Here is a 22,899-nt window from a genome sequence, read left to right on the forward strand (position 1 = left end):
ATAAACACCTATTTAACTAGAAAACACTCATATGCCCAGTTATTGATAAAAAGAGGAAAATAGACTTATTTAAGTATTTAAAATATGAACTTAATACGCTAGTACAAAGCAAAGTATATAAAATAGCATTGAGTGGGGCAAACAAAATGAAAAACGGGCAATCAATGTTTTAGAAACATTAATTGATGAGAAGATATTACCATGTGGCTTATTTGTAAGCGAAAATATTTCATTCTTGGCAGCGACTCCCGATGGCCTTATTGGGAAGAAGGGGATTGTTGAAATCAAATGCCCCTTGAGTGCTAAAAATCTCACCCCTGAAGATGCGATAATGCAAAGAAAAATATCATTTTGGAAGAAAAACGGAGAAATTAATAAAAACCACAAATGGTTTTACCAAATACAAGGCCAATTGTTGGTAACTGGGAGATCCTACTGCTGCTTTGCAGTTTGGACACCTTTGGGCATTAAGTATAAGTTTTTTTTATATGTAGCCAACTTTGTATATTTTGTAATAAATGTCTTGTTTTGTTTGATTTATGTGTTATTGGTCTTTATTTTTATTATCATCACATTTTACAATTATACCAAATCGAAAAAATTTACCATAAAAACTCTTATTCAAAGTATCTATCTGAATTGGATATTAAAATAAGAAGAAGGTATAGCAATGGAGTCAAGCAAATAGGTAGGTAGGTATGAAAAAAAAATTGTGAACAGTTAAAGATAACATTGTATGGCAACTTATAGTTTTTATTTTTTTACCTAGATTAAAAGTCAAATATTTAAAAAAAGCATGATGTGGGTATTAATTTTGTAAGAATATAGATATCAAGAACACGCAAGAATGTTGTTCTTCAAATGTTATTTTCTACCAAAATAAGCAGAAAAGTATTGTTAATGGTATCATTTAAAGCAATTTTCGAACCATTGTCACAAAAAAAGAAACAAAAAAATAAAAAATTACAAGGGCGAACCACCTAATTGCGATACACAGTAGATCGACACAAACTATTAAATAGTGATTTTAACTAAAAAGCAAGTTCCCTTTCTCAATAAAATATAATAAAGTATCACATACAGGGTGACAATTTAAAAACTTGAAATGGCCATATATTAGGAACGAAAAACTAAATAAAACCATATATTAGGAACGAAAAACTGGAATAAAAAAACGCCCAAAAGAGTTTCTATAAAACGAAAGAGGAACCAAACAAGCATATTATCCCACCCTTATCTGCAACCCCTTGGATAGGATGACATACACCCCTAAAATCTTAAATAGAAAGGGGAGTCGAGTGACATCAATTTCCTGAAATGTGGCTTTCTATGGTATCATTGGAAAGCATTTTTCAAAAGCTTCAAGATGATCTATTACTCGACCCCCCTTTCTATTTAAGATTTTAGGGGTGTATCTCACCCTGTCCCAGGGGTGCAGATAAGGATGGGATAATATGCTTCTTTTTATTCCCCCTTCGTGTTATAGAAACTGTTTTGAGCGTTTTTTATTCCAGTTTTTCGTTCCTAATATAAATGGTGATTTCAAGTTTTTTAATTGTCACCCCGTATATTATTCCATTCCTAAATATTCCTAATCACTACAATAAGTTCCTTTTTTTCAAATCACTTCCTTTTTAAGAATTGCCAAATAGAGAATAAAACCCGTAAATTCGTATAATTTTTACCATCCAAGAAATTTGGAATTTAAGAGAGATTGATAGAAAACTGGAATAATAACAATCCTGTATTTTTTAGGCTATTTTAATAATAGTGTTGATTTAATTTAATAGGATTTAGTAATCTGAATTTTTATTCTCAGCGTAATTAATTAATTTAATACATTTATTAAATTAATTTACTGCCATTTTCATAAAATCATAATGATTAATCAAAACATTTTCCTTAAAAAATAGTAGGTACCTAGTTGATTCAAATATGCCTTTACTAACATATAGATCTGATTCCAATATGACTCTTATATTTAAATTTAAATAAAATATTTAGAATACGAACCTGAAAACCACCCATCTCATCAAGTATCAAGTACTCATATAATCAGCAGAGGCCACCACGTCGCTGCTAGTAAAAATGCACTTGTAAGGCTCTCGAAATCCGCGAATATTTCAGCAATGGTTTAACTTTTTTTTTTAAATTTGACTAGCCTTTAGACAAAGGTTTGGTCGATATCTATAATTATGTTTAAACTTAATTTAAAATTTATAATTACTCTTAAATGGCGTTTGAATATCAACAATGTTTGATTAACAAATTTATATATTTCTAGGCATATCCTCAGATTTTCATATAATTACGGACATGTGTTGATCCTTTATCCATAAAATAAAGAAAAAATTGAGTCAAAAAGTCTAACGGTTTTCAAATTATACCCGGATTTTTAAACCCTTAAAATGATATTTTCTCATGGCCGTGATGCGGAGCCTTAAAGATAGTTCGTTACATTTAATTCAATGAAATGCCAACAATTCCTAAATACAATATTTCACTTAGATTAAATTAAATTTAGCAAAAAGTACCATTTAGGTTTATGTTCATAATTCTTTTAAATCCACGAAGAGGCATATTTTTTTGTAATGTTCAGAGACAATATGGGATGACATTTTTTCATTTAAGATTTATTTGAATAATGATATATTACCCAATATAATAATTAAGTAACTATGAATTCGTCAAAAAATGTAGATTTTACTCCTCCGATTCTCATTTAAAAAAAGTTTTCTAGCCAAATTAAGTTCTAACTAAAAAGTCTAATCAATACTTTTCATTTTTCTGCTAAAATTACGATATTCAGATTCTTTCACAAAGCCCAACAATAATGTAATGAGTTTTACATTTGTTTCCATCCCAAGCGCTTTTCATTTATTGATTGATTCTCAATTGGGGTATTTAATCATATTTTGCTTTGTACTATAATCTTGCATGAAAATGCAAATATCCCACAATTAATAAAAAGAATATATGGGGCCAATGCACGCTGAAAAATTACCATCTAACCACAATTACCAAGTAATGACCTATAATCTCTGGTAAAAAAAATGGGGTGACAGCAGGCAGATGCGAAAAATTATAGCCTTGACTACCTCTGACGGATTATGTGTACCAAGGGTTTTATGAAACGATTTGTACGTGTCACGAAAACAATAATTATAGACCGATTTTTGTAGCTATACGGGGTCGAGATTTTCTTTTGCTTTGGCTTACCCGGTGCCGAATCTAGTTTACTTCTTCAGTGAGTCTAATAATATTTTTAAGCTGAAAATAGATATAAGTTACTTTTCTATAATAGCTGGTTTAGGGACTATGTATCTATAAAAGGTTTACAATAATTTATAATGTTGTTTTAAATAAAAACATGCATACATGTTTATGGAATAAGTACATTTGTTATTAAAATATTTCTTTTTCCCTTTTGGTAAAAAGCGATAACTACCAATTTTCAAAAAAAAACTTAAAACAATTGCTGAAAGAATTTAAAACCAGTTTGTTATTAAATTATAAAAAATGATAATTGCGGGTTTTAAGGCGAAAAGAGCAATGTATGAAATGTAGGACGTTACTTGTCTTTAATAGCTGCTTCAGGACAACTTATCTTTAAACCAATCTAATAAAAACCTTACAATAAATTATGATTTGCTTTCTAATGATAACATGATAACAACAAAATATTAAGTACTTTTGTTAGTAAAAAGTTTTTTAAATAAGATATATTTACTTTTTTACGAATATCAAATTATTAAAATTTACAAATAGCGTTTTCAAGCTGAAAAATTATATAGAGGGTATTAAAAAATTGGGTGCAAATATTTTAAGAGCGTATTGTTGCAGTTAAAATAAGACTTTTTTTCCTATAAACATGTATTCTAAAATGCGCCCCCCCAAAACTACAACCCGTGCGAATAATTACAATCATACATCAATTCTTCTGAAAATTTGAATGTCTCGGTTTTTTCGGTGCTTTTGGAAACATAAGATATGGGCCATCAAAAGAGTAATCCCTCCCGAATCTTTCCTCTAAAATTGCGTTTACACCATTTTCGGGACGGCAAATTTCAAAAGAACAGAAAACAAGAGAGACTTGCAAATTTTCAAAAGATTTGACGCATAACTGTAGTCAGTGATCTAAATAATCGATTTTCAATTTGCGCGTAATGTAGCTCATGCATTTAAGAACACATGTTTATAGGAAAAAAAGTGTTATTTCAGTTCCAAACATACGTTCTTAAAATATTGGCACAGAATTTTGTAACACCCTGTATATGCTCATCAGGCCCGAATTTACAAAAAATGCCGCCCTGATGGGCACTGTGAAAAATGCCGCCCTTTTTTTTGAGGTGATTTTAGCTTGCGAAATTAGAGTAGGTAAAATCGTATGCTGAGGTTTGTTATTTGTTGCGGGTCAACTGATTTATTTTGTACATTTACGTTTATATCACAGATGTACATATTATTGTGTTTTCTGCAAAACAGGAATAGCAAAATAATGGAGATGGATTTTTAATAACAGACTTGTTTGATCATGTAGAAGATGAAAATATTATTAACTGTTTCGAAAAACGATCGGACAGCTATAGAAATCTAAAGATGTATATGAGCGTGTCGTTTTCATCGAAAGACGCGTCTGACTTTTTGTGTTGCGAACTGTTCTATGCTATCTTTGCAATTACTTCATTAAAGCAAATTTTACTCTTAATATTTGACATGTAAACATTCCCCATGGTAATTTATAAGTATAACCGTTCAAAATATTTTCTTTTCTTTCTTGAGATTTACCGCCCTGGGCACTTGTCCCGACTGCCCCTAGTGTAAATCCAGGACTGATGCTCTTATTCTAAAAGATAATTATTTTCTGCTTACATTCATACTCATATATCAAAAGAATATGGAATGGTGACGGCAAATACAATGCATTTATTTCAAAACGGCCATCACTAATACTTTCGTAAAAAAACGCGATTTCAGATATACGGGGGGATGTTTAATTTTATATATGACAAATTTCTTAATAAAAATCTGATCTTCACGCAGTTACTCATATTTGTAAAAAATTATATAATTATATAATAATAGCGATAGCAACTTTCGTTAGAAGTTTAGAACGTACTTTCCTTAGAACTCTCATTAATATGATCACTGAAAATCTTGAAAACTTTAATTCTTCAATTCAAAAAATGTAAATTTGTACTGTGCTATTTTTTAGTAAGGAAATACATGCATATTCCATGATGACATCGCTTAGATATGGCCCAGAAAGTGGAATATTCTGTTCCACAAGCGGACTCTATTCCTGTTTTTGTTTTTTTTATCAAATTAAAAACATTTCATCACAAACTCCTGATATACTTCGCAGGTTCTAATATTTCAGAGTAGGAAGAGCTTTTAGCCGCTACCATATGTATCACTACTGAACATCTAAAGCAAACGCCTAATGCAAAGGGTGACTCATAGAGAAAAGGACCTTTTTGATTAAGTGTTATCATCAGATATTGATCTAAACAAAAAAAAATTTCAGCTTTATTTTACATATCTAAATGAGTTAATTTACTGCAATAATCTCTCGACAGTGTACTAACAATAGTGTACGACATATCACCAATTGGACAAATGGAAAGAAAACAATGTTTTTCTTTAATACTTTTATTATTTAATTTTACTGAAAAAAAAATTATTACTTAAAATCATATACATAATATACAATAATTTATTATAACAGACATTATATATATTAGAATTAATCTAAAAATGTTTAAAAGTATTTCGTTAACACTGAACTACCTAATTTTAAACAGATTAGAAAAGGCTTAGATGTAAATAGCCTAGCTAATAGCGGAGCTCCGACAGAGTTCAAAAACACAATGTCAACTAAATTTATCAAATAATTAAAACTATTTACTTCACTTACTTTGCGATTTAATTTTTATTTAATTTTGATATTTTCTCAACGTCTTTATTTCACAGCCTTCAACATCAAAACTATCGGAATTTAATAAAAAATCATTTTTTACAATTTAATTTCGGTTTTTCTCGAATATCTCCGGAACTACTCAAGATTTTAAAACTTTCTAAACGGCGTATTGTTAGGCTCTAAATTGCGCAACTTTTCTCTAATTTAATTAACCTCGTATGTCCTATAGCTGCCGAGATCCCCATGATAGACATCCTTATCTTGGACACACTGTATAAAACATTAAACCATCCAAAAATATTGGCATTATTATGATATCAATTTGAAGTTTTTTTGGTATTTTTATTTTAGCTTGTTTTATAGATATTTTTTATGGTATTATATTAAAATTTACTGTGAAATTACTTCTTACATGTCATATTCCTATGATAGATATCGATAATTTAAAATTTTCATAATATAATAATTGTCAATGAACGTTTGAAGTTCATTTAAATAGCCAATTATACATTACTTAGGAGATTGAAATATGTGGATCAGAGAATATCCAATGGATAGATGATAAAGATTGCCAGACGATAAACAACTCAAAGTATATCAATTTTCAAGAAAAAATCACCATATAAATAACATATTATCTTTTATTTAACGACAATTAAAATCAACATATAATCCTGAAAAATACGTGTATTTATTTTAATTTTTATATAACTGTTTAGGTTGTTTGATAAAATTGATAAAATTGTTTTGATAAAATGCCATGGGCGATGCATCATCATAGTGGCCATAAGAAGTAAATATTCCATAAATATTTTGAGGCAGCTTACTTGCTGAGTAGTCTTCAAAGCCAAAATTATATAAATCATTGTGATGAGTTTTGAAATAAAAAAATTGTCATCAAATATCTTAATGTCGACTGGCTTACTGAAATGTTTTAATTTTTTGCAAATATACTTTAAATTTTATAATAATAATTTTTAAAATAAACTATACTATGGAGTCTATACTATATTAAGATGTATTATATTATATCAACAACTTAAAACTAAAATGGTAGAGAAGAAACTAAATCCATCAAGTTTGGTCTGTAAACTAGCACTTCTGATCACAACTGATCCTACAGAGGATTAAAATTATGAATTAGTCTAGGAATATGTATAAAAATTATTGCAATATTATTACCATTTTTTAAAACCTTTACTAAAATTCTTGAGGGGTCTGTCCCTTAGGATATTAAATCCTAAAAGTAAACGACAAAATATACAATTATGTCTGATAACTAAGAGTTTATGTACCTCTGATATTGCTCCTGTTACAATTGTAAAATATATGTTCTTCTCCATTCTTAAATTTGTTTTGGGTCTGACAAGCATAATCGACTTTCCTATTACTTTGTTCTTTATAAGAGATATATTTTTAAAAATTCGTAAAATTTAAAAATCATTATTTTGTGAATATTAAACAAAACATGTTTGTTTAAACTATTAAAATAAGAAAATTTCTAGGAATCGTTGATACACATTGGACGACATATATGTAATGTGTTTCTTGTATTCCTAGGCAAAAAATTCTTAAAAAACTTCTTAAGATGTCTGTTTCTCGTGGATGTGCTTGAAAATTCCTTCTCACAGACTTCGCAGATTGCATTTTGTTGACTGGAAAATACATAATAATTCAGATAAGACCTAAAAAATTATATCTTACCTTAGTATTGCCATAATTATCGTAAACAGATACTGTAGCAGCTAAAAAAGAAATTAGAGAGTAAAGAAATCACAGTTTATCAGTTTACTAGAAATTGAAACACTAAAATGTTTGTTTTTGAACTCAAAATTAGCGTAGAACCGAATATTATAGACAACGGAGTCGTGAGTGTTTTGCTAAACACTATGATTGCTGTGAGCACTCAAATATTGGCCAAATCGATATAAATAATAATTATCGGTGATAATTAAATTATTCAGAAGGAAAAGCAAATAAAATAAAATCTGCAATCTAGGTTAGAGAAAATAAAACAAAAATAAATATGCCAATCGCACGGGAAATTTTACGGACATAAATGAGGGTATCAATCGGTTTTGAGGCCCGTCTTCAATTCTCATTGGCCGGGCAATCCGGGCATATTCGTCTTTTAACGTACGCAGTCCAGCTCCCTGTCAATTTTGCCAAGCAAGATGGCCGACATAAAAATCCGACTTTCACTAAAGCATTATAAAAGCTTCATATCCGTGATTAAATTTTTTTTATTTTCTTAATCCGGGACAGCGCGTACGCAGTCCCGACTACCAAAAATTACGCGCCCGAGTTATCCGCATTAGGGATAATCGCAGAGGTCAGCCCAACCGTAGTGCAATGGAAGGGCCTCACTCCGGAGGAACCGCCTTGTTGATCACGGTAACCTCTACGCCAGGTAAGTATGCTTTAAAATCGTCTTAGATTTACTTTTTAAGAAAAGTTCCTAACATACGACGGTAACATTGTGATGCTGCTGCCATCTGTTATCAATGCTGCAAACTAGTAAGATTTACATTGGCGCCCAACGTGGGCCATAAATATGTATATTAAGAGAAACAAAAATTTAAGTAATAAATGTAATTAGGTACGGATTAAAAACTTAAAACTATTTAAACTTATTTGGGGGTGGCTTACACCCCTTCATCCCCTGAAAAAACGTTTGTCTCTGAGATATACAGTGTATTTTATTATCTTTTGTTTGTACACCAAGTTTGACGTTGTAACAAAATTTTTAACAGTTACTGTGATTTTTTTAAATTATTTATCATTTTACAAACATTTATCTTTTATGCCGAAAAAAAATCCAATCTACACCCTTTTTGTCTATATGTAATTATAGTTTTTCTCCTAACTTTATTAGATATTTAATGAGATTTAATCCTTAAATATGCAAAAAAATATATTGCGTGCAGAACTTATCTGGACGACTGTAAAAATTTGATTTTCTGATTCTGTAGCTAACTTCTATGATGTCTAATTGCTTAATGATTCTATTAGGATCATTAATTATTATTATAAATATTTCTATATACAGTGCATACGTAAAGTAGCCGATAAATTCAGTAAAAATGCCCGAACCCATCGATTTTAATCTTGGGTTTAGGGTTTTTCCACGTGGAAATTAAATATACAGAGTGATTTAAAAAAAGATATGACGTCATTTAAATGGAAAATTTTTTAATGCAGAATCAGAAAAAACGCATTTTTTACAAAGTATATGGTATAAATGAATATTGTTTACGTAGCAATTTTAAACGAAAAATGATGATAAAATGTAAAATTAAAGAAATAGCTATCTAAATTAAATTTTGGTATTTTGACTTTTTAGTTGTTGTTGTCGTTGTCAGTGTCAAAAAGTGAATGTATTTTGGTTTAACTATATGAATTATTTTTACATTTGCAAGTGGTATTTATTCTTTTTGAGAGGCGAAAGTAGTGTTATCCTGCGTTTTATTAGTAACTACACTTTATTATCTACCTACTGTTCTTGTATGAAATGTGAGAAAATTAACCGATTGAGAAAAAATCGAAATCTTGTGCATGATTGGTTTCGGAGATATGTCGCATACTTAAAAGGAGGTGGTTCAGTTGTTTAATTCAACTCATCCTGATCGCTCACCTATTAGCCAAAGCATGGTAAGCAGAGTTGAAGGCTTGAAGCAAAGTTTCGTGAATTCGAGCACGTTCAGGATACTCAAAAAGCTGGTCGGGGTTCAATAACTGAAGAAGATTAGCTTAACGTCCTGTTAACGGTTCAAGGTAATCCCAAAGCACAATCACAGGGATGACTTCTAATGTTAATTTATCGCGATCTACTGTGCGTAAAGTATTGAAAAAAGGCAAAGTTCCACCCTTATAAAATACTCTTACTTCAAGAGCCATCGGAAGATGATTTTGATCGCCGAAATGAATTTTGTGAGCAAATGCAGCAATTATGTAATGATAACAATTTACCAAACTACAAAAGTATAAGCCTACAAGAAATAAGAGACGTAATTAAAGACCAAATGAATAAGAAAGCGCACCAGGCCATGATGAAATAAACAACAAAATGCTGAAAACACTACCTGACTATGTCCACTCTTGGACATAAAAACCATTTATAACAAATGTATGAGCCTGTGCTCCGGTCGAATGGAAAAAAGCAATTGTGGTAGTAATACCTAAACAGGGTAAAAACATAAATAAACCTGCAAGTTACAGACCCATTAGTCTGCTGCCATCACTGGGAAAAATCTTTGAAAAGACGGTATTAACCCTGGAATGCTATTGTACGTAATATTTACGTGTGGACAGCACTGTTTAGCGTGTCACTTCAATTTTATTACCTTCTCCCACCTTAGCGCTCTGTAGTGCTTTAAGCGGTCTATCAGGCGTATGACACGCCTGAACTAGTTCGATCTGTGTATTTACAGTATTGGTTGAAGCCGAATTTCTAAAAGCCGACACGTATTTTTTACGTAGCTATAGTATTAACCGTATTTTATTTAGGACGTAATTTTGACGTGGTTATAGTGATAAGCAGTATTAGATTACCAAAAAATATCTCAAAAAAGTTTAACAGATAGACAACCTGGAAGAGCTGTTGTACCGAAGTAGTGACTCTGACGATAGCGTAGCCGATCCTAATTTTGCTCCTGATGAGAACGACATTGAGGAAACGTTTGAGAATAACTTAAAAAACACCTTTTGTTACCCAGGTACTTTTCAAATTTCTAAAAGACGTCAAAACTTTAATATTGTTCAAGCTAGGTTGTCTACCCCAAGTACTTCGGTAAGTTTGTTTTTTGCTTTTTACGCCTTTGAAGTGAGTTTGTTTTTTGTAACGCCTGATGAAGTTACTCACTCTAGACTGCACAGTTGTTCCACAGGTTAAAAATTTACTAGGCAAAAATGGTTGTATGTGGAAAACCTAAAAAGAGAGAAAAAATACCATTCATAAATATTGATCATGTGAGACCAGATCCAACACAAGAGGCTAAGGAATTGCTACAACCAGTTACACACTTTCAGTGATTTTTCCTTGATACACTTTTAAACAAAGTCTTATTTTACACAAATCAGGAAATTATAAGACAAAATAAAAATTATAAAGTGGCATCACAAACTGTATCGGAACAAATCTGGTGGAACTTAAATCGCTTTTGGGTCCATACATACTTTCTGCCTTAAAAGACAACCACTTATCAACAAAAGTTTGCTTCAATAAAACTTTTTCAAGCAAGGGACGCTTTGAATTTTTGACTGCGTAAAAGAAGTTTCAAACCAGGCACGTACAATTAGTAAGGTTTACAGGAAAATGTCCCTTCAGTATTTCAAATAAACTGTCAAAGTATGGTCTAAAAATTGTAATGTTTTGTGATGAGGCGACGAAATATTTAATCAACGCCTCACCATATCTGGGTAAATCAACAAATACATATAGTAAATCATTAGTTGATTTTTTTTGTGGAGCAGCTTATGAAGCCTATTCATTGAACTACAGAAACGTACCATGGATAATTGGTTTACGTCTGTGCCATTAGTAGATAGATCGGTTTGTAGCAAAACCATTTAGTCTTACGGTAGTGGGCACTATTCGGAAGAATAAAGCCCATCTGCCACTACAAATAATAAAGAAAATAAAAATGAACGACAAGGAACTACAATTTTTGTATATAGTCACAAAAGTACTTTAGTTTCATATGAAGCAAAGCAAAATAAAACAGTAAATCTTATTTCCAGAATCCACACTACTATTGGAAAAATTAAACCTGATTTAAAAAAGCCATATATTATAGAAACTTACAATTCAACTAAAGGGTCAGTTGATACCTTTGAGTAAATGTGCCAAAATATGTGCACTAACCGTAAAACTAAACGATGACCCTTGAGTTTTTGTTTTTATAACATGATTAACATGGCATCTATTAACTCGTATGTAATATATTTTTAGAATATTATTTGGCAAGGGGGAAAAACCATTATGTAGACAAACTTATAAATGACTGAACAAGAAAAATATATAGAACCTATTACAGAGGATAACCAAAGAGAAAAAATTGTTCAACTTGTCCTTCAGCTAAGAGACGTATGACAGTTACCTACTGTCCCAAATGCAAAAAACTGATTTGTGAAGAGCTTTAAATTAAAATATGTCAGTAATGTTTTTAGTTTTTTCTACCTTTTTTATCCACGCTCGACATCGAAAAGGCCTTCGATGGAGTGTGGCATGTCGGTTTGATCTATAAGTTGCAGAAATTTGGGGTATCCGCAAGGTTCACTAAATTTATTAAAAATTTCCTGAAAGACAGGGAATTTACTGTTAAAATAAATGGAACTATCACCTCGAGCGGGAGTTCCCCAAGGCTCCCCGCTCGCACCAATTTTATTCAACATAATATACCAAACGGATATTCCAAAAAGCACACACTATTCGCAAGTCGCATTATACGCGGACGACACTTGTGTCTTTGCGAGCTGTAAAAATTTAGTCCAGATATCAGCGTACATGCAGAATCATCTAGATAAAATTATAGAGTGAACAAACAACTGGAAAATCAAAATAAATAGTAAAAAAACAGAGGCCATTCTAATAACAAAAAAGCATGACCGCAACATCCCAAATTTGGCAATTTCGGGCACGCTGGCCCCTGGAAAGATGAAATAAAGTACCTAGGAGTATATTTCGACAAAAAGAATAACTTTAAAACGCACATTATAAAGCAAATTAATTCATGCAATGGAACCATTCATGCGCTTTACTCCTTTCTCAACTGGAGCAGTAAGCTCTCCTTGACTAATAAACTAATGGTCTATAAACAGGTTCTACGTCCTAAACTGCTTTACGCCTCAAACATTTTCTGGAATATTACAAAGACGCACATCAGAAAGCTTCAGGTGTTTCAGAATAAGTGTTTGAGGATGTTCACAAATGCACCCTTCTTCGTAAGGAATGTTGATCTGCACTCTGACTGCAAACTTGATACAATTTAAGAATACATAATTAAAAAACATTAAAAATTCAAGGAAAAAGTCAGAAGTGTAGACAACTCCCTAATAGGAGAATTTCTCCTGAGACCAAGAGAAAACCGGCCATGGAAAGGCGTAATGTGATATTAGCCGCCTAACTCAAATATGACTAAAACAGTTCTTTTAGTATTTAAGTTGAAACCAAAGGACTGAGATCGTTCAGTCCTCTGCCCGACTCACTCAGGCTTTGTTTTCTCTGCGAGGAGTGGGGCTCGGGCTCTGGCTCAAGATAATTTGCAACCTTTTTCCGAAGCCTAATTACTCTTCCCGATCCTGAAATAAGTTAAAAATCCTTTAATCCAACCTCAGCACCCAGATGCTACAGAGAAAAGTAGTATAGGAGCCAAAAGGACCATAGCACACAGTTGCAAGTGAGAAGACCGACAAGAGCAATAACAGCTAGTCCGGAAGAAACCAGTGTAACAAAGGAATGATAGAAAGGATGAAGGAGTGTAACACAATAATGATGTAAAACGGATAAGATTTTCTGACGAAGCAACGTTTACTCTAAGCGGCCACGTGAAGAGACAGAATTGTCAATACCGGCTGACCGAAAAACCCCATTGGTTTACAGAATGTCATACACAACACCCTTAAAAAGTCAATGTGTGGTGCGGTATAGTGGAACGAAGTGTTTTAGGACCTTACCTTTTTGATGACACTCTCACTGGTAAGAGATATTTGGACTTCCTTCAAAATGATTTTATCCCCGCTCTGATAACTTTGTACCCGGATTTAGAAAAACGCGACATGCAGCAACGTGATCTTTTTTTCAGCAAAATGGAGCCCCGCCACACTATCCTTGACCCGTTCGCAATTATCTAGATCAAGTTTTTCCAAATCGTTGGATAGGTAGACGAGGGTTCATTAAATGGCCACTCAGATCGCCAGATTTAACTCCCCTCGATTACTTCTTCTTAGGATACTTAAAAAGTAAAGTGTATGTCACCAAACCAACGAGTTTAGAAGATTTTAAAGAAAAAAATACGCCAGGAAATTAAAAATATTACTCCAGATGTCATTGACAACGTTCAAAAAGAATTTTTAAATCGACTTGGTTATTGTCAGGTTGTTAACGGTGCTCAATTCGAACATTTAATTTAGATAGGTATTTCTTTAATTTCTACATTTTATCATCATTTTTCGTTCAAAATTGCTCATGTAACCACTATTGATTTGTACAGGATATTGTACAAAAATGTATTTTTTCTGATTCTGCATTAAAAAATTGTGGTTTCTATTTAAAAAAGTCATTTTGATGACGTCATATCTTTTTTTTTTGAGTAACCCTGTATATTTAATTTCCACGTAGAAAAACTCTAAACCAAATATTAAAATCGACGGGTTCGTGACACTTTTTTCAGAAACGGTCCATTTCATTTTTATTGAATTTATCTACTTTACGGATGCACTGTACCTATACAGTCACACCACAGAGATCTGTTTTTCTTTATGCTTGGAAAGAAGCGCTTATCATATTTATTTTTGTCTATTTTAAGGCTTGTCTCGGCCTCAAAAAATGTTATAATAAAAGGCAAAATTTATACTTAATATGATTAGAGTATATAAATAACGGATATGTATCAACGGAGCTTAGAAACTGAGACTCGAATATAGAATTATAAATCTTGTAATTGTGGTACACATGTTAAGTAATCCCTACTGAAAGAATTCTTTTGTAATTCTTCTTTTGTTTGTAATTATGTTTGTTTTAAATTTTACTTTTAATTATAATTCTTTCTTTGAGACTGAAACTTAATGTTTCATTTTTATTTTAATTATAACAAGGTCTCACTGAGAATCATGGATGACTTCTTTAAACTTGTTATTTATTTTTTACCGGTTAACTAAAATACAGAAAAAATAAATCTAGCTAAGTGAGCATAAAATAAAATTAACTTAATACAAATATTGCAAAACATCAGTAAGTGATGAAATTAATATTATTAAAATTTTTAAACCGAAAAGCGCATTATGTTTATATATTGTTTAAAATAATAATCTTTATTCCCACAATGCTGATAATAAAAAAGTTCTGGCAATCTTCTTAGATTTATGCAAGGCACCTAAGAGACGCGGTAGCGCAAAATATTCTGTTAGAGAGGTTAGGAAAATTGGTATAAAGGAAGGGCCACTGCTTCTAGTGAAAAATTGTTTAACTGGTAAACAAAAACTGAAAATTAGCAGCATTTATAGCGAGTATGCGACCATTGTTACGGGGGGCACCACCAACACTTACGTGCTGCTAGTTTTTAGTTTTAAGACTTCCTTACTTAACAATGAGTCTATACTGCGTTAGAGATGGACAGTCAGGGGTTGGACATTATTTACCGTTAGCTAGGTATGATGTTAAAGAAATTGAATATAAATTTTCAAACAACAAGCATACCCCACAAATGCAATTCAACCAAAATATGAATTTTTAATACACCATAGTAAAACCAAAATCGGTATCTGTGTCAAAATTAAGAAGTTATTAAAATCTTATATTTGGGAGTAATTATAGATCAAAATTTAAAGCGGAATGAATATGCTGCATATTTAACTTCTAAAATTATAAAAATATTTTACAAATTTACTCAGCTTAGAAATATATTAAACAAAAAATGTATGCTTGTATTATACAATTCAATAAATGAATCAATCTGTGGAACTGTGGGATTTTTGTTTGAGCGGGCCTGTATGATTAAAATCTGAAAATTCTACCAATTGGTTAAAATAGTATCTTTTTACAAATGTTATTAAAGAAACCTTGAGAATACTTTAAATTGTTATTGTAATTAAAAGACCTTAATATTATAAATGTATATTTAATATACTGTTCCTGTTTGTATTTTCCTGAAGTAAAAAACTTTTCTCCCGATGCTACATTAATATTATTCCACAAGAATAAACTTCACTTCAAAGAAAATGTTTCCACACAAGTTTAACAATTCACTCTTCTGTAACATATTTTCTGCCTAAAATATATAACATACTTGCATGTTCTTTTAAAAAGCTGGTTATAAAAGGTGATTTCAAGACTAGAACATCAATAAAAATTTTCATTCTACAAAACAAGAAAAAATTTATAAATTTATTTTGTATTTAATTTCCATATAAATGCTTGTTATCATTTTATTAAAGAAAATGGTTCATATTTCATTAAAGAGGAACAGTGGTATTGTTTTGTGCGTGTCAAAATAAGTGACTAATTTTTATGATATTATGAATATGTGTTTTTTTTTGCCATTTCAACATAAGCACTTGGCATCACATCAGAGATGTTGCAAGCAAACAAACTGCCCATAGTTCCACGGCAAAGCTAACTCTATCCTTTCAATGTTCTAAGGGTACGTAGATATTAATTAAGTTTATTTCGCTTCATTATAATAGCCAACATATTGTTTATTATATTAAGGACTTATTAGTTAAAGTTATTATGAAGTTTTGAGGTATTATTGTATTGTAATTTAAAACTTATATGTAATATATCTGATTTGTTTTCATAAAAAAGTGTACTTTAGGACAACATATTATTAATATAATGAAATAAATACCTTACACTAAATTCTAATTTTGTGTTTACTAATAACTAAAATGCATGCATAACTTTAATGCATATGGAGTTTATTGAATGTTAAAATTATTACTGTATATTTAATCTGTATTATTAAAAAAAAATAACTTTTTTTTTAAATAATAATTAATTATTAATGGTAACCACCAATTTAAAAAATATATATTTTAATATAGCATAAAATAAAAATGGCGCAATATATCTTAAAAAGATTTACTACAAAATTAGAATAAAATTGTAGAATCTATTCTGGTTTAGCCAGGGTGAAAGCGCATTTTTGAACCAACAACAATAATCGGTGGTACCGCAGATTTTACAATCTTTACAATTTCATGTTAATATTGTCAAGTGTATATTAAGTATATTATTGGTCTTTCAGACTCTCGTTCTTGACCACTATTCGAGAATGTAATACTATTCTTTAGAATGTACCCCTGAGAAAGGTATTTAGCTAATAATTTAAGAGCATCACATGCTTCTTCTATTATTATTCCATATGTTTTCGAATATCATTAGCCTTTCTAATATTGCTTACATTTTTATTGTTCACATAGATAGGGTTGCCTAACAAATGATTGTAAATTTTAATAGTAATGTTTTAATAAAGCTAGTCTTCAAATTGATTTTTTTAGTTATTCTTTAACCCCCTAAAAAACCAAATACATACATGAAATCATGCTCATTGGATAATTATGGACGTTTTAATTAGTGAAAAAATAGTCCATACTTGCAGTGTCAATATTTGCCATATCGCAGAGTCGTAGATTAATGTAAAATGAAAATCCTAGTCTTCCTCCATTTGTTTATTAAACATAATTCTTGTTTGTAATTTCCGATATGCTTCGGACACAGCGGTGTCCATTATCGTAGAATAGAAAGTTTAAAACTAGGACAAGTTACACCTACGGGTATTACAACCTTTGGGTTGGAGTTTATAAAAAAAAATTGAGTTCTTGGAGAATCATCTAAATATTACATTTTAAGCTGTTAGTTTAGTTGTTTTCTGAATATATTTTATATAGAAAACTGATATGGAGAATTTAATATTGACTTTTCATTCCCCTTTAGATTATATGATTATTATTATTATAAATGCGATCCTTTTTAGGCACCCTAAATGTTATCTCAGAGAGAGGGATATAAATACCACATGAAGTTATAAATATATATAATAGGATTGTGGTAAATTAAAAAAAAATGTATGTCCCTCATCCCAATCATTTTCAATATGTCGTCGACGCTTTGTTTTAGGTACCAAATAATTTGTAAATTTATATTTTGCTCTTTAAACGTTAAACCTTAGTCTTAGACGACTTGTTTATAACGTTTACTTTCGTCTTTTTAATTCTCTTTTGCGTTTTTAATATGGGCCTTATGGGCCTGATACAGATAGGCCTCTTCTTTGATACCTTTAAAGGATCTTGCGGTATTTAAGATATTTTGAATATTTGTTAATAAAATCTACATAATTACTGTATTATGATATTTAACCGACTCCGCTACTGGCTCGATATTCTTGCCGAATCTCACGAAGACGAATAAAAAGCTCCACGTGCGTGTTCTACTTATAAAACATTGATATTTCCTAATCTTTGCGGGTTTTCGGTTTCCATATAAATAAAACTAAATTTGTTTGACCTTAGGCGGTACAATATGTATTTAACAAGCATATTTATTTATGTAAAAAATGTCGAATCGTGTAATCACTTTAATATGGTTCGTATAAATTCTTTTGGTTCATTTCCTGTTTGGACTTGACCTCGGATGGCTTCCTTTTTGAAAATCTGCTGTTCTAAGTAGTGTTTTTTTTATTTAGTTATAAAGCTTGAAATGATGTATGCCGAACGTACACTACTTAAAAGGAAAAAGCGCCATTAGTTGAAATATTTTTAAGCAAATTTTTTAGTGATTCTCATTTTTTAAATAATTATGTTTAAGCCTCTACGCTGTAATTGCAGTATAATTAGGATAAAGTACAGAAGCCATATATCAAATGTATCCGCTTATCTTCAAAAATCATCTTGAATATACTTCTTGAATCAAATTAAACGACGTAGTAATTGGAGTAATCTGCGAGATTGGTTTGGAAACACGTAAAACTTCAATATTAAATATTCAATACTTTTACATGAATATAAATATAGGATACATGTGGATTTCAGAATCTATAACAGATACGAATTAAGGCAACGTTGAGATTTTTGGGTTTAACAAAGTGTCGTTTAAAATAATTAAAAATTCTGAATGGTTCCGAAGGACGAAATTTTGAAAAATCGATTTTATTTTTTTCTGAGCTTATTTCTTGTCTGTTTTTAAAATAATTTGCAGTTTTGCTTTGCCACTTTTTTCGTAATACATGATGATGTTTTTACGATGTGTTAAATACGATTTTTTGTCTTTTGCCAAGCATCATCAACTCTAACTATTGAATTTTTACATTTTTAAAATGGCTGAAAAATTACCTTTTTAACGATCATATCGACACCTCATAGGCCAAATGGCGTAACCCACAAAAGTTATATTTTACAGGAGGGTCAAAAAACTTAATAAATTTTTGATTATAATTATTTTTAATAGTAAAATTTTAGATTTTTATTGCTAATTTTGTTAAGAAAAAGTTTTATAAAACAAATCCTAAATAAAATTAATGTTAATAAATAAAAAATAATTGTTATAAACTCTTTATCGGGGGGGGGGATACCCTTTTTGGTTGTAATTAAAATAATAATGTCCTCTAAATAAAAAACTTTTACTTTATAATTTTTTTACTTCAGTTTGAAGGTAATACCTGCGCAAATACAAAAAAAAACTTTAACTTTTTTAAAAAAAAAATTTTTGTAGATTTCTGCAATAGCTGTTGTAATTCTTTAAGGGGTATCTCATCATCACTAAGTTCATCTTCTTCATCAGTTTCTGATAAAACGTCTGGTAGATCAGAGCTGGGTTTTAGATTTATATATTCGGTGTGGTACATCCCTGGTATTATTGCCTTTTTACCAAGGTTTTCTAGATCCTTAAATTTCTGTTCCGAAACTGAAAGTTTACTTTGGTATAATTGAGATGGCTTTACTTGTTTGGAGTGCCTTGTGAGTTGATTCTTTTTTGGTACAGTTAGTAACTGGTGCTCAATCTGTTTCCTCAAATGTGTAGAGGAGTTTTATTTGATCACAGTCTTTGGCAAACATAACTCTTCGAATACTTTTAAATTTAATCTGTTTTCCTGAATCAGTTTTCTTGAGCAATTCAGGGTAAATATTTTTCTGAAATGTTTTAAAGTCTTTAAAACTCGAAAATACAAGCTTTATAACTTCGTATGGCTTTGCGTTTTGTGCATTACGAATAATAGTAGGCCATTCCGATGGAGCCCAAATTGTCTTTCTTTTTATAGCCGTTTCTATAGAAGCATGGACAGAATCAACAGGCATATAGGTGTGACCTGGTAAAAGAAAGGTAAGGAATATTTGTTGAATATTAACTGAAACAGATCTAACAAACCAAGCAATGCAACTTAACAGTTGATGATTTTTATTCTGCCCTGGACAAGAGTCACAAAACAAGGCCACTTCCGTTATAGTTTTTCGAGCATCCACTTGTTGAAGATACATCTCCATTATTGTGCAAATTTCATTTGCTCCTCTCTTACCATCCTCTTCACCCCAAAGAAAACAATAAACGTTTTTAGTGCCAGACTCATAAAACGTTTCATTATAGAAGGAATATTTTCGCGAATAATAGAGAAGCATACTGTCTCCATGGGGAGTATTGAGAACTTTTTGTAAGTCGAAGCTAGCGCATACAAAATTTAGATTGGTTTTGGCTCGTTGTTGTTCTTTAAGATGGAGTTTATAAGAGTTTTCTTTTTCTCTTAAATGCAAAGTAAGTGCATCATTGTACGTTTCTCCTTTTGCTTAGGACTCACAAAACGAGCCTGTCTTTGCTTTTTTAGGCAGATGGAATCCTATATTATATTTTCTTTTAAAAAAATCTCTAAAGAATTTTTCTTTAACCGATTGTTGATGACTTTCTGAGCAGTTCTGTTAGATTCTATACAAAGTGGCTACATTTTTAAACTCTTGTGGTAAGTAATGTTTTGTAGTTTTTCCCCGACAATAATGCGAGGGAACAGCCGGTAATGTTGTTAAAAATTGGCGTAAATAATAAACAACGTTACTAGGAGTTTTATTTTTGGGTTCAAACTTACCGCGGCCCTCAGGTTTTGGAGTATTCATATCAGTTTTATTTTCATCCAAATACATTAGTCTTCTTTGAGAAACACAAAGAGTAGCCAACAAAAATTGTTGACATACTTGTTTCTGTTCACCATTTAGCGGTAAATAGTAGGCCTTTGAACATTTTCGGCAGCTTTCTTCACCAGTAGCACCATAGCGGCGCTTTATTGGAACCCTTTTAACGCATGATAACATAAAATTTTTCTGTTCCTCTTCACTTGTAAAACCGTAGAAATTATTAAATATTGCCTGTCTTTGATCTTTTGTAAAAACTGTGGCACATTTATGTTGGCATTTTTTACTTCTTTATTTTATAACTTCCGGGTTCTTTTATGTTATTTGTCAAAACATCTGTTAGTTCTTGATCAGGTGTCATACAGTAAAATGGTTCTACTGGAGTAAGCTGATGCAAAATATATTTGTTTATGTCACTGTCTTCAACATTTTCATGTGCTTCTTGCTCTTTTTGATTGGCATCTGAATCTACTAAAGAAGCGAAACTTTGTGTTGCCTCCTGGATGGCGTCATCCTCAATTATTATATTCCGCTCCAAAGTAAGAGCTAAATTTTTTTTACTTCGAGAGCTTGACATTATTATTATGGTGTCAATTGACATCATTCTAAAAAATTAAACAATTTCATATTATTCAATTTTTTACTTTAAAACAACCGAGATAAACAAAACCTATTACTTTAAAATCAAAATTGTCTGTCTTTGCTTCCATGCAATATTCTATTAATTATCTCTACTATCTATGCAAGCAACTATTATCTTAACCCAACTTTATAATATTTCACTTTTTAATGAAAAAATGTCCTTTTACACTAATTACTAGTAATTAATATACGCATTTTAGTGCTATTATAATACTAACTTAAATGCCTTTTATTAGAGATAATAAAAAATCAACTCACAAGGAAAGGTTTCAATCAACCTGTGAATTGATTTTACCGGCATCGTCCGAATACTGGCCTATTTATAATAATATCATAATATTATTATCAACTTACCTTATCATAATTATTGACAAATTCACTCTTTTATTATAAATTAGTCCGACACTTTTTTAGAAAAATTAAAAATATCAGCAAAACAATAAACACAGATCACTCCTTGAGTTCTTACGCTAATATACATGTGAGCATGTGTGGGTTACGTTATATGACTCCTGACAATTTTGCGCATTTTTTTTACCTTATTTTTGAATAATATGGCTTACTGCATTTGGCCTTGTTCATGTTAGGTCAATGCTTTAAGAAATAGAGTTACACTTGTCTAAAAGTAAATATGAATATAGGATAGATGAAAAAAGTAATGAAAACTTACTTAGTAAGTTATGAAAAACGCTGCATGAAAAATAATAAATGTATTTTAAACTTTAAAATCCATTTAAACTTCATTTAGCTCAAAAACTGCATCAATGAAATAAACCGATGAAATTACAATTACAAAATGTGATACTTTTAACAGAACTAAAAAAAGCATTTATTTGAAGCCAAAATAATCCTCGACAAATTCGGGCACAAGTGCGGTTTAGCCTAAATGGGCACGTATTTATAAAAATCTAATTTTGGGTCCTTATTTTATTAATTAAACACTTAACGGAGATTCTTGTTATCAGTATTTAAGATCCGATTTTGAAGACTATTTGAATAACATGATTCCTTGGGAAAATTACTTTAAAGTTGTATACAACAATACACAATTCAAATTTTGAAATTATCTTACAGAAATGCTTGGTGACAGGTGAATTGGATATAATGGTTCGGTAGCGTATTTACGTACTATACTACAGCACAGAGCACCATAGAACTCGGCGGCTCTGCACCGCAGTATAATATGTAATTGAGAAATGCGCTTAGTTATCACTACATACTATACTACGCTACAGAGCATTAGCAAGAAAAATGTTTTTCGTGTAAAAATTATGTGATTTGTTTGGTGCTGTAAAATTGGTAGTAACAGAGTGAATAAATGTGTTATGATTATTATTGGTTTTTGTTGTTTATTTTAATATACAAGATGAGGCGTGTTAAAATATTTAATGAATACAATGCTACTTTAAAATTAAAAAACAATGTTGTCAAGGTGTGTCGTATTTTAGGTTTTAGAATTTTGATAGTGCTTTGTTTCTAAGCTAGGTTTTTTATTTTAATGTATATGA

General features: G+C 30.8%; 1 long non-coding RNA gene and 1 other non-coding gene across 2 annotated transcripts; both read right to left on the reverse strand.

The window, feature by feature from the left end:
• Window positions 1-6,500: 6,500 nt before the first annotated feature.
• On the reverse strand, window positions 6,501-8,335 carry LOC126738916 (uncharacterized). Its single transcript, XR_007661481.1, has 4 exons — window positions 7,625-8,335; window positions 7,216-7,575; window positions 7,103-7,160; window positions 6,501-7,037 (listed from the first exon to the last, which is right to left on the reverse strand). It is a non-coding gene; the product is annotated as an uncharacterized LOC126738916 (long non-coding RNA).
• LOC126746069 (U1 spliceosomal RNA) lies at window positions 8,177-8,338 on the reverse strand. The gene has a single exon (XR_007663784.1). It is a non-coding gene; the product is annotated as a U1 spliceosomal RNA (small nuclear RNA).
• Between the last annotated feature and the right edge of the window lie 14,561 nt (window positions 8,339-22,899).

The sequence above is a fragment of the Anthonomus grandis genome, chromosome 1 (genome assembly GCF_022605725.1).
Source record: "Anthonomus grandis grandis chromosome 1, icAntGran1.3, whole genome shotgun sequence".
NCBI classification, from domain to species: Eukaryota; Metazoa; Arthropoda; class Insecta; order Coleoptera; family Curculionidae; genus Anthonomus; species Anthonomus grandis.